The 13,497-nt window shown below is 37.2% G+C and overlaps 1 protein-coding gene across 14 annotated transcripts in view; it reads right to left on the bottom strand.

The window, feature by feature from the left end:
- GRXCR1 (glutaredoxin and cysteine rich domain containing 1) overlaps nucleotides 1-13,497 on the bottom strand; it is a 304,414-nt gene that overhangs the window by 237,619 nt on the left and 53,298 nt on the right. For 7 of the 14 annotated variants that reach the window (XR_010942970.1, XR_010942967.1, XR_010942966.1 and 4 more), the window contains exon 4: nucleotides 1,979-2,216. The exons of 5 other annotated variants lie outside the window; for them this stretch is intronic. The gene's annotated coding sequence lies outside the window, so the exon portion shown is untranslated. 2 more of the 14 variants (XR_010942972.1, XR_010942973.1) reach the window with 2 other exon arrangements.

Here is a 13,497-nt window from a genome sequence, read left to right as displayed (position 1 = left end):
GCAGGGGACCCGGGTTCGTGCCCCAGTCCGGGAAGATCCCACATGCCGCGGAGCAGCTAGGCCCGTGAGCCATGGCTGCTGAGCCTGCGCATCTGGAGCCTGTGCTCCGCAGCGGGAGAGGCCATAACAGTGAGAGGCCCGCGTACCGCAAAAAAAAAAAAAAATTCCAAATATCATGGAGAAGGTAAATATAAATTAAATATGCATAAAAATCTATATTTATACAAATTGGAGTGAAAAAATTATACACTGCATTTTCTTTTAATACCCTGTTAGTAATACTCATCAGTCCTGCTGACCCTTTCACATGCTCAGCAGTCACTCAGCTACTAGAATTAGGAACTTACTCTACAACCATGTATCTAACCACTTTTACAAGTCGGAAACCAACCTGGACATCTTTTTGGTACTGGCCCATTGTAAGGGTCTTAATCTGGATTACCTGAGCAGTTGGATTAGCTAGCATTTGAACTCCTGACCCTAGTACTTAAATAAATCTTTCAGGATCAAATCAAACCACATTCAAATTTATATAATATCTCTTATGCAGGATAAGTTCCTCTAACTAGAAAGTTTTTTAAAGTGTAATTTGTAATTTAGGAACTATGGATGTAGAGAAATGTTTGCTACAATCTTATAGCCTGTTCTAAAATTTTGATTATAAAAGCTGCTTCTAATAGGCACAAAGATTTGAGATGCAATTTCAATATGCTATCACCAGGAGGCACTGATACATTGATATCAGGGTTTGAATAATTAAGCCAATACATTGTATAAGTTTAAGACAATCACTTTTATCAAGACCTAACAGAGATTTCCAATCATGAATTCTTTACCCCTTATATGCCTGTCATAAATTATTGCCTCTCAGGTCCAAATTCTATTTCCCTGCTCTGTGAAAATGGGCCCTTTAAATATTTTCCACTGTCAACTGTACCATGTCACACTTTATCAGTAGAGATTGCTGTAGGGACATTACAGGGGGAAAGGGTTTTGCCTCCTGCTTCTCATGTGCTCGCTTCTGCGCAGACTTCTGCAGCACGTGCCTAGTGCCCAGGTCCTACAGCTCAGGCAGCTTCCAGCACCAGGTTCCTACGGTGTGCCCAGCTTCTCCAGAGCCAGGTTCCTGCAGAGTGGTCAGGAGAAGAGTGATACCACCTTTGGGCAGTTTTGTAGCATTGCTTCAGGTGAGATACCTCCTCACGAACAACTTTCCCTGGAGCACTAGAGAAAGGCAGCTTCCTGAGAGCAGATTTCCAACAAACTCCCCGAGGGTAGCATCACAGGGACTTTTCTGACATCCAGTGAGGACTGTGCCTTCTGCAGTAGGTTCCAGATCTCAATCCTGGAGTGTAGAGAGGGGCGGAGGAACTCTTCCTTGGGTGATCTTCTCAGCCCTATGGATAAGGACTGCTCCTTATACCCGTTATACTGTATTCTTTAGTGTTCTCTTTACTTCTCACCAGTGAAAGAGGCATTGCTCCAATCTCTGATTAGAGTTGGTGATTCTTTATATTAAATTTTCCCTGTTCAAGTCACTTCATGATTTTTCTCTCCTGATAATATGCATACGGATAAAATACAGTTACACTTACCTTTATTAAAATAACCAAAGAAATTAAAATAACCAAAGAAATTAAAATAATAGTAACTCTATACATTTCAAAGATGATAATTTAACATCACAACTTTTAAAGAAATAAATAATTCAAATAATACCTTTCCCATGAAATATTAACTTTGCCAGTTCACCATGTTTCCCAAGAGGAAGTCAAACACCTTTTCTGGTGGTCTTTCCTTAACTTTAAATTTCCTCAATATTAAAGGAGGAAAGAGGAAGACAACTGAAAGAATCTTATTGAGAAGCCTACAGGTCTATACATCTCGTCTGTCTTAATCCCACAATGACCCAAAGAGTAAGTGTTATTATTTCAATTTTAGTCAAGGAACTAAGACCAAGAGAGGTTAAAAAACTCACCAAGATCATGCACCTAGTGAATGGCAGAGAGGATTCAAAGGCAGATATGGCTGATTCCAAACTCCTTATGCTTCCCCACAGATGATTTTTTGTGTAACTGGCTCTCTTCTCTCTGACTCAGATACAGAAGGCGGCTCACTGGGACTGAATTTTTAATTTATGTTTTCATCTTCTTTGCCCTCAGAACAGATGCTTCTTCTTTCTGCATGCTTCATAAGAAAAAGAAAGAAGCAACTACCTAGAAAGCAGTCAAACAAACAAACAAAAAAAGCTTTCATGTGTATTTTCCCTCAGTCAAAAAGAAATATTTCTAATAATATAACAAGAGTGAAATTATACCCTCCCTTTTCTTTTTCCAATCAAAACAGGCTATTTAGGTGGCAATCATATAATTAAACTTTAGCAACTTTAGCCCTAGAAATATTGGTTTATATTATATTAAATTTAGCACATTTTTCAAGTGTTGAAAGAAAAAAACTGTCAGCCCTAAATTCTATACTTCACAAAAATATCCTTCAGGTATGAAGGGAAAAAAAGACATTCTCAGATGAAGGAAAACTAAGAGAATCTGTTCCCAGTAGACTTACCCTTAAAGAATGCCTTAAAGAAATCCTTCACACAGAAAGAAAATGACTTCAGAAAGGTAGAAATAACAATGCAGTAGGTTAAAAGAAAAAAAGCAGGGAGGGGGTAAACATAATAGACTATCCTTCTTCTCATGGATTTTTAATCATGTCTGGTGGTTGAAGCAGCAACTATAACACCACCCCAGGGGGTGCTTGATGTGTGTAAAGGAAATAAATTTTTAAATGGGGAGAGTTAAGGGATTTAAATGGAAATAAGGTTCCTATACTCCACTTGAAGTAGTAAAGTATTTTTTCAGTAGATCGTTATTGCAGTTACACACGTTCATTGTAATACCTAAAGCAACCACTAAGAAAACAGTACATCTAAAAACCTGTTCAAGGAAGACAAAGGAGGACCTTTGTATCACATGTTAATGTCTGCTAGGAGAACAGACTTCAGAAGAGGCATCCAGCACTCAAGTGGACAGGATGACTCAGTCGCCCAGCCTCGGTCTTTAGCTTCTCTGGCAATTGAATAGTATAGCTATGAACTAGAATGGCCATGGTGGAAGAAATGGACCTTCACATGGGCCTGGAATCCTTCTCACCAATGCTAGTCTAGCTATTGCCACTGCTGAACGTCTAACTTGCCAGTAGCAGAGAACTACAGTATGCCCCCAATATGGAATAATCTTTCAGTGAAACAAACCAGACTTTTACACTCTGGAAAGGGCTAGCCATGCTACCCATGCTTGACCCTGTATTCCAGATAGCACTTTGCCTTTCCTTTCCTGGCCACACTTCCCATCCAGCATCACCAAGGACTCACTCTGGATAGCCAGGTGACTTTCATTCCCAGTCGTTACTGTAAATGGGAAAGTATAGCAACCATGACCTGATAAAGACAGAGTGACCAAGAGGCTCACAACTCACAAATTAAGGATGGGGCCTGGGTCACCCCCACCAGGCAAACCACACGTTGGCAGAAATGCTCATCAATGGGGAGAGGAATTTAGAACTGGTAGTGGAGGCAGGAGGTAATGAATATTACACATGGCCTCAGGACAAACTGCGGCAGCAGCAGCTGGATTTTATCCCAGTAACCTTCTTGTAAGGTTTTCCAATCAGAATGCTCGAGAGGCTGTGCCTGAATGTAAGTGTATCTGAGTTCGAAGGGTAAACTGTAAAGGATGTTGTTGGTACCCATCCACGTCATGTAAACAGGGGCGTCCCCCTTTTCCCCAGCTACTGTGAGCATTGGTTGATAACAGCTCACAGCTACTCCCATTTCTAGTGACTTGCCCTCACACAAACAGGAGCAGCCTCACCTAGAAGGCTATGACCGCCCACCCCTCCCAAGGGAAGAAGACCACTGCCCTGACTGACTCTCATCAGGAGGAAATGACTTGGTTGTACAATTTGTCCTCCACGGTTTCCTGTGGAATCAGATCCATATTCTGGCTCAGTTTTTTGCTTTTTTTTTCCTGTCCTATCCTATTTTCCTCAATTTCCTTCCCCTGAAAGTGCTTTCCTAAAAAAACAAACAAACAAAAAAACCACTGGAACAAGAATTCCTATCCCATACTCTCCTTGTAGAAACCCCAGCTAAGACACTTGTGAATCATAAAACTGTGCTCTGCTAGACATGCCTTGTAAAACTTGACAGATTCCATCAAATCTGAAACTTGAAACCAAATGATTAAAATTAAATCTGTAGATAACACAAACCCTGTATGCATTTCATATTACTTGAGTTAGGAACCTAGAGTTTATGATAAATATAATAAAATATTGTTAATTCAAAAGAGGCAACAAGCTTTCTATTTCTGCTTTGATGATGTCTTTCCAAAATCTTCATTACTCTAAAGGCAGGAAGCATGCAATCACAGAGAGCCTATCTTTCACATTAGTTGTTTTGTATGGGCCAAGAAAACTGAAACAGAGGCCATCTACAACAAGAAGAAATGACTTTTAAAATAATTTTCACATGCCATAAAATTTATTCTGCTTATAATAAATTATCATTCAGGTGATTTCCCACAAAAGTCCAATTTAAAAAAACATATTGCAAAACAAAGTCACAAATCAGCATTGTACTATAGAGGGAAATATTTCTAGAAATAATATATAATATTATGGATTCAAAAAACACTAAATTGAGGTTAAAAACAAAATAAAAAAGACCACAGAGAATTTAAATCTTAATTGTAATCATAACACTAGGAAACTTGGTGGGTTCAATCCTTCTCTAGAGGACACAGAACAAGTGTATTCTTTTAACTCTGGTTCTCCTAGGCCTTCAAGACTAAAAATTTATAATCTAGGCTATAAAATTAAATTATTTTAAAAAGAGCTCCTATCACCATTAAGAAAAGAATATGTCATCAAAATCCATTGTTCAACTTCCATAGATCTAATGTTTTCAAAACTCATCTTCCATCAAAGGGAGCTTCCAATATTTTGACAAACCATGGTGACCAGCACTTAAATTAACACTAAATCTTTTTTATACATATATAAATTTATTTATTTATTTATTTTTGGCTGCATTGGGTCTTTGTTGCTGAGCACGGGCTTTCTCTAGTTTTGACGAGCCAGGGCTACTCTTCGATGCGGTGCATGTGCTTCTCATTGTGGTGGCTTCTCTTGTTGTGGAGCATGGGCTCTAGGCACGCGGGCTTCAGTAGTTGTGGCACACAGGCTCAGTAGTTGTGGCTCGCAGGCTCTAGAGCACAGGCTCAGTAATGGTGGCGCATGGGCTTAGCTGCTCTGCAACATGTGGGATCTTCCCAGACCAGGGCTCGAACTGGTGTCCCCTGCATTGGCAGATGGATTCTTAACCACTGCACCACCAGGAGAGTCCAAATTAGCACTAAATCTTAAAACAAATTTTGGTACAGAACATTATGGTGCCCTACATATTGAAATAATGATTTCCTTTAAAGCTCCTTAGCCTATTTCCAAGGTCTCCAAGCTTTGACCCTAACCTGCCTTTCTAAGTTTATCTCTGACTATCCCTACATGCCCCTAGAGACCAACAAAACTGGGCAGTTACTCTTCCCTGACAAATCCCTTATTTTTTCACATTTATTTCTTTACAGAATAACTTCATCATTAGGCTCTGCAAGAAACTGCTTGGGTTCAAGTTTCTCAGCATTATTTTGAAGCAAACCTCAAACATCAGTATCAATTTATACATAATTACTTCATTGTATACCTTTAAATATAAGGGCCGTTTTTTTTTTTTCAAACACAGCCATGGTGTCATTCACTGCCACATCTAAAATATGAACCATAATTCCTTAATAATGGTCAAATAAGCAGTTGGTATTCAAATGTCCATGACTGTCTTGTACATTTTAAAGTGTTTAGTTTAAATCAGGACTCAAATAAGAATCACATATTGCATTTGACCGTGTTTCTTAAATTTCTTAAGATTTTTCCATGCCCACATTTCCCCCTTTGAAATTTATTTATTTAAAAAAAATAAGATCACTTATCCAATAAAGCTTTCCACACTCTGGATTTTAATGACTGCTTCCCCATGGTGTCTTTTAACATGTTTGTCTGTCCCCTGTAATTCCTGTAAGCTGCTAGTTAAATCTAGAGGCTTGATCTGTTTCAAAGAAAAATTTTGGCAAGAATGCTTTAGAGATGGTGGTATATACTTCTATCAAGAAGCGTAAAATGTTTAGTAGTTTCTCTTTTTGTGGGGGTAACAGCTGTAAATGATCATTTCCTAGATCAACTATATCACTGAGGGTTCACAAAAAGGTGATATTTGCATTCTATTATTCCTTCTTTGTCTATTGGCTATGATAATTTTATAGAGAGAAACACCCTCATGAACTGTTTGACTGCCCTGAGGTATAGTTCATATAGGAGAAGGTGATTAAATGCTTGATTCTTTCAATGGGAAGAAAATTCTTGAAGATGATTTCTCAGGTAAGAACTCTGTTAATAAATTGCCCCTAACGGAGAGGTTTGCTGTGCTCATTCTCACCTGAAAGCTAGTTAGAGGACCTTCGCGGGTACTACTGAAAGAGCTTAGTATGTATGCAGTATGGGAAACCCAGTAGACTGGAATCTGACTCCCACCTGACAAATATAAAGAGCTAAAGGTAAGGTGATTAGCTGTTGATGAATGAACCCAAGGACTGTGGGGTCTACCTCCACTGTACAGCTTATCAAGTCCAAGGGTACATCAAGGATTCCAGTGCACCAGATATGGGTCATGACAAAAGAGAGACCTTGTGGAGGTTTATATTATGTCCTATCCAACAGAACCCACTTTGCATATATGGCCTGCTAGACTGCTAGCAACTGAGGAGAGAGTAAGAGGAGAGTGCGTCACTTACCACAAGAGAACTACAAGGAAGAAGCTCCTAAACATGTGATGGGGGGCTCTGAAAACCTCATGAGAGAAAAATTCTTCTTTAAACACCTGCTGAACTCAGAAAGTTCAAAGCCATATTAAGTCATGTTAAGTCTTTGGTTAACAAAACAGACTGGTAGTCCATTATAGTTATGGATTATTTTTTTCTCTTCCACGGTATATATACTTGGCCATAGACCAAAGTGCTAACTGTGCTTGTGGCTGAGAAGTAGGATCTTTTTCCTACTGAAATAGTTTTATCTTTTCTCCAGAAGTTCCACTATTTTTATAAGAGCAAAAGTTAAGTTATAGGGGTTTACTGTTTAGGGAATGAATGAGTAAACTTGTCCAGGCAACTAATGGTCTATGTCTTGGCTTATAAACATTTTCGTATTGATTTTCCTAGTGCTCATTCCACTCTGCCCTAGGCTATTTGAAAAGCTGCAGCTAAAACTCATCCCCTGCTTTGACTATTTTCTGCCCAGTCATTTTATACTTCAGCAAAATTCTTGCTGTCCTCTTTAATGGCCTTCTGGGGATGGAAGACCAACTTCAATAAAAGTACTGTGAATTAAGTGATGGGACCAAGCCATTAACAAAACTCTAAGCTTGTCCTAGATCCTAGAACATATAGTTCTAGTATAGCCCCTCTAGCTTTTAACATATTTCTATGCATATTATTTAATTTATCTAACAAATAGGTGTTTACATTTATCAAATACTTTTTCTGCATCAATTTAAAAAGTCATATTATTTTCTTTATTGTCTGTTATTATGGTAAATTCTCTGGTTATATTTTCTTATGTTGAGATCTGGGATTACTGGGATAAACCTGATCTGAATAATGAATTATTGTTTAATAATCAAATGTTCAATTGGCTAATATTTAATTTATAATATTGAAACATGCATTAACAAGTGAAATTGGCTTATAATTTTCTTTTATTGCCATTATCTGATATTGGAATCAAGATTGCACCAATCTCATCAAATAAGCTGATAGTGCTTCTTTTCTGGAATAAAATTTCTAAGAGTTTTTCCTTGAAAATTTAGTAGAAATTCCCTTCAAACAGACGGGGGCTACAAAGTTTTGGTGGGAGGGAGGTCCTCTGCCACCATTTTAACGTCTCTACTGCTTATCGACCTATTCAATTCTTCTAATTTGGACACTTTATATTTTTCCAAATAGTTAATGACTTCTTATAAGTTATCAGGTAAATTCTTATATAGTTGTTCATAACATTGCTTTTGATTTAAAATGTTATATTTGTAGTTATTATTCTTTTTCATTGTATGTTTCTGTTTTCATTTTGTTTTTTCTTTTCCTTGCTCAGACTTTTAGTTTTGTTGATATTTTTCTTGTTTTTAATTCTTTATTTTATTAATTTCTCTTTTATTGTTATTAATTCCTCCTTCCTTGTTTCTTTCCGTTTATTTTTCTGGATTTTCTCTGTTACATTTTCAACTTCCTGAATTGAATGTTTAGCTTAATCATTTTCAAACTCTCTGTGTCCTGTTAAATTTACTTGAAACTATACACTTCTGTCAAAGGACTGTGTTAACCATACCTTAGCAAATATGACATATGAGGCTTTATTGTTGTTTAAGTTGTAAAACTTCATAATTCCCTTCATGATCTCCTTTTTAGCCCCATGCCTATTTATTAATATAAAACCTGCCATTTAAGATTATGTAAACCACACTTATTTCCTTTGTTAAAACTTCTAACGTCAATCAATTATGGTCAGTGAATATAGCCCACATGATATCGATTCCCTGGAATTTACTGAGGCTTCCTTTATGGTCTAGTAAATTTTCCATGAGAGAACATTTTGTAAATAAATCTGTGTGATCATTTGTATTCCCAGTTGCTTCAGTGTTGAGTTGTGTTCTGTGCTTATGTGTGTCTGTGTATGTGTGTATCTTTTGGGAGACACAATTCAACCCAGTACATATGGCAAAAGGGGCTTTGCAGATGTGATTAACTTAAAAATCTTGACATGGGGATATTGTCCTGGATTATCCAGGTGCCCAGTATAATCACACAGACACACATAGACACAAACACACACATAAATACATACATACATACATCTACGTATATAAAATAGTTCAAGCTTTTTTATTACATTACTCAGTTCTTCTATGTCTCTAGTTTGTGTTTGTCTGATTTGTCAATTTATGAGGGAAGCACGTTAAAATCTCTTGCAACATATGTTGATATATCTATTTATCCCCACCATTATGCCACTGTTACTTTGTATATTTTGAGGCTATATTGTTAAAGCATCTATATAAATGCTGATGATACCTCCTTGCTGTATTATTTTCTTTAACATGCTCCCCTCATAAACTGACCCTAAGTGGCATCTGATCAGGGAGGGGGCAGCCATTACTGGCGATGGCACAGGTAGCACATCAGAGGCAGTCTGGATCTCTAACGGCAGTCAGTCCAACACAGTTCACATGCTGACCTTCACCAAACACCCCGCCAGCCCCTCTTGCTCCAGCACTGCTCCCCTCTGTGGCAAGGGTGCTGATGCTGGGAGGGGAAAGAGCACACACTTAAAGGGAACTGAGCCAGCTGAGGCCAACCCTCAGGGCTTCTGCTCCAGCAACATGGGACCTGCCCCTGCCTCTATAGAGTGATGACAGCCACTAACCAAGGGGAAGACCCACCTCACACCTGGATCTGGCCCTAGCCACTCCTTCTCCAGCCCCAGCTCCTACCAAGGTGATAGCTGCCAGCACATCCTGAGGAAAGATGTGACTTGTGTTCACACCAAATCCAGCTCTCCCACCAAAGACCCTGGGCACACACACACTGTATAAGGATGTTCTCACCTAAGGACACCCCTTTAAGACCGGCATAGGTAACTGTTGCACCTAATTTCACTGAGAGAGAGAAAGTTAAGCAAAATGAGAAGATGGAGGAATTTGCCTCAATTGAAAGAGCAAGAGAAAACCCGTGAAAAAAAACAACTAATGAAACAGAAGCAAACAATTTACCAGGTAAAGAATTCAAATCATTAGTAATAAGAATGCTAACTGAACTAGGGAAAAAAACAGATGAACACAGTGAATATTTTAACTCGGAGCTAGAAAATAAAAAAGAACCTGTCAGAACTGAAGAATACAAAAACTGAAATGAAAAACACACTACAGAAAAATAAACAGTAGACTAGGTGATACAGAAGAGCACATAAGAGATCTGGAAGATAGAGTAATGGAAACCACCCAATCAGAAGAGCAAAAAGAAAAACAAATTTAAAAAATGAGAATAGCTTAAGGGATGTTTAGGCTAACATCAAGCGTACCGACGTTCACATTATAGGGGTCCCAAGAGGAGAAGAGAGAAAAAAGGGATTGAAAATGTAATTAATGAAATTAAGCTACATGTAGCACTTGTTACTTAAAAACACCTTTTTCTTCTGACTCTCTTGTTTGTATTCTGTGAGTACTACTATATCCAAATCACTTTAGGGATTCAACCTACCCATAAGGAGGAGTAAAAATGAAAAATTCCTCATAAAAGAAGAGTTCTGAGAGGAAAAGCAATTTGAATTGATGTCTACCAAGCTTTTCTTCAGACAGTTTAACCTAGTGAATGCTTCTTATACAAGTAAAGAGGAATTGAAGGGAATCTTTTTTTCTTTAAACAAGTTACTTCCAGTTTGGTAGAGTATTTATTACTCCAGCTCTACAAAATTAAAAAGCATAGTTACACACACACTCGTTCAGAAGCCTAAATAATGAGACCCCCAAGAATTACTAAAGAAAGACAATGAGCCAAACAATACATACGCATGAATTAGAACTATTGGAACCACTGGGTCCAGAATATAAAAGAAAAACAATATCCTCAAAGAGATAAAGCAGGAAGTTTGGGATTGACAAAAACGAAAACAAAAACTGTAAATCACTATATGGTACACCTGTAACTTATTATATGATATTGTACATCCACCATACATCAATAAAAAGAAAGTGAAGAAAAAGGAGAAAAATATATTTTATATATATATATATATATATACATAAATTATCTAAGATTTCCTTCATGTCCTCCTTCCTTTATCTCTCACCACCAAACATAATTTGTGCTATAAGTATTTGTAGTACACATGCTGGCTCAATATACTTTTTCTAAACCACTTCATTGAAATATTATGGCATATTACAAAAAGCTATATATATTTAACGTATATAATTCTAGGTATTTAGAAATATATACATCCATGAAACCATTAACATAATCAATGTCATAAGCATATCCGTCACCTCCATAAGTTTCCTCCCACCTTATTCATTTATCTATCTATCTATCTATCTAAGATCCTAACGTAAGATCTACCCTCTTAGAAAAATTTTAAGTATACCATATATCATTTTTTTACAAAGCTACAATAATCAAAATAGGATGGTACTGGCATCAAAACAGACATAGACCAAAGGAACAGAATAGAGAGCCCAGAAATAAACCCATACATATAAAGCAAACTGATCTGTAACAAAAGTGCTAAGAATACTCAATGGGGAAAGGATAGTCTCTTCAGTAAATAGTGCTGAGAAAACTGGATATCCACGTGCAAAAGAATAAACCTGGACCCTTTTCTTACACTGTACACAAAAAACAACCCAAAATGGATTAAAGACTTAAATGTAAGACCTGAATGCACAAAACTCCTAGGAGAAAACATAGGGAATAAACTTCTTGACGTTGACTTTGGCAATGATTTCTTGGACCTGACAACAAAAGGACAGACAACAAAAACAAAAATAGGCAAATGGGATTACATCGAACTATAAAGCTTCTGCAAAGCAAAGGAAACAACAAAGTCAAAAAGGCAACCTGTGGAATGAGAGAAAATATCTGCAAACCATATATCTGATGAAAGGTTAATATCCAAAATACATTTTAAAACTCCTTCCTATAATTCAATACTAGCAAAAACAAACAAACAAACAACAGCAGCCTTATTTAAAAATGGGCAAAATACCTTAACAGAAGTTTCTCCAAAGAAGACATACAAATGGCCAACATGTATATGAAAAGGTACTCAACATCACTAATTGGGGAAATATAAATCAAAACTACAATGAGAGATCAACTTAATATTCTTATTAACGCATTTTAGAGAGGGGCCATAGTTTTATTACCTGTGCATATGATAGATAACCAGATCCAATGCTCTACTGATAGCCAAGCTCATAAAAGAAAAGGATGTTATTCCCTAAGAGGAGGGCAGCAGAAAGGAAGGCAGCTAGGGACTCTGGGATCAGCCTGTCTTGTATTCTTTAAGCTTTCTCAAGATACACATTCTATCTTCTTGTGTGCTGAATGATGAGCAAAGTTGAGTACACTCTGCACACTCTGAGCATTTTATAACCATGGAATTATTTCTTCCTTTCCAAATGGAACTTTATGGTCTCTGTGCCTCACGAGTGAGCCAGCTTTGAATGAGCATGGACTAGGAACCAGGAGACCAGGTTCCAAATACTCCAGCTGCCACTGAACTTTAGACAAGTGATTTAACTTCTCTGTAAAATGAGGATAGTGATACTTCACCACAAACACTTCTCAGGATTATTTTAAGGATCAACTGAGATCACATAAACACTCAAAAAGCCTAAGGTGTATCAAGGAAACTTGTGTAGCTCTAGAAATATAACACTTGGTATAAAATGGAAAGTGTAATATTCCAGCTGTTAAATGATGAAGAAATGTTAGTCATAATTTTTTTCAAACCCCTAAATAATGAGTCTAGGCAATGCTCATCAATGATTACTAAGATCACACACACAAAAAGAGAAACAAACAGACATTATTCATGTATTCCTGAAAAAAAGACCTAAATCAGATCAAACCATCAAGCCAAACCTCTAGATAAAATTGCCTGTATTCAGGATATACAGGCGGCAACAATACATGTTAAATGACATCACAAAGAAGCAATCATCAAAATCCAAAATTCAAGAAACTCTACGAGAAACTGCTTTGTTTTTTCAACAATCTGCTAAGGGAAAAAAGATTGGGGGAGTTTATAGATTAAAAGAAACTTAAGAGACATGTGAGAACCAAGTGAATGTGTGAACATTGTTTGGAAATTGATTCAAACAAACCAAGATTAAAAAACCATTTTGGAGACAATCAGGGAAATCTGAACACTGGATATTTGTTGATATTAAGGAACTGTTGTCAGTTCTTTAGGTGTGAAAGTGGTATTGCGGTTATGTTTTTAAGCAATTCGTTATCTTTTAAAGAGACAAACAAATATTCATGGATGAAATGATGTAATATCTGGGAGTCTCCTCAAATAACCAGAAGGTGCGGGGCAAATAGAAGTGGGTGGGGACAGACATGAACCTCCTAGTGAACATACCCAGACAACAAATTAAAATAAGGAAATTATAAGTATAGTATATAAGGTATACAGTAAAAATCTGCTTTTAGGAAATCTTGAACATGCCACGCTCCCCGGAGAGTAAATTAATACTCCGCTATCACAGTCATAATTTACACTATCACAAGTTCTAGCAAGTGCTTAGGAGTCGAAAACCATAAAACATGGAAACAT

Source organism: Pseudorca crassidens, chromosome 4, assembly GCF_039906515.1.
Source record: "Pseudorca crassidens isolate mPseCra1 chromosome 4, mPseCra1.hap1, whole genome shotgun sequence".
NCBI classification, from domain to species: domain Eukaryota; kingdom Metazoa; phylum Chordata; class Mammalia; order Artiodactyla; family Delphinidae; genus Pseudorca; species Pseudorca crassidens.
Note: the sequence above shows the minus strand (reverse complement) of the source record. Positions and strands in the feature narration are given on the sequence as shown.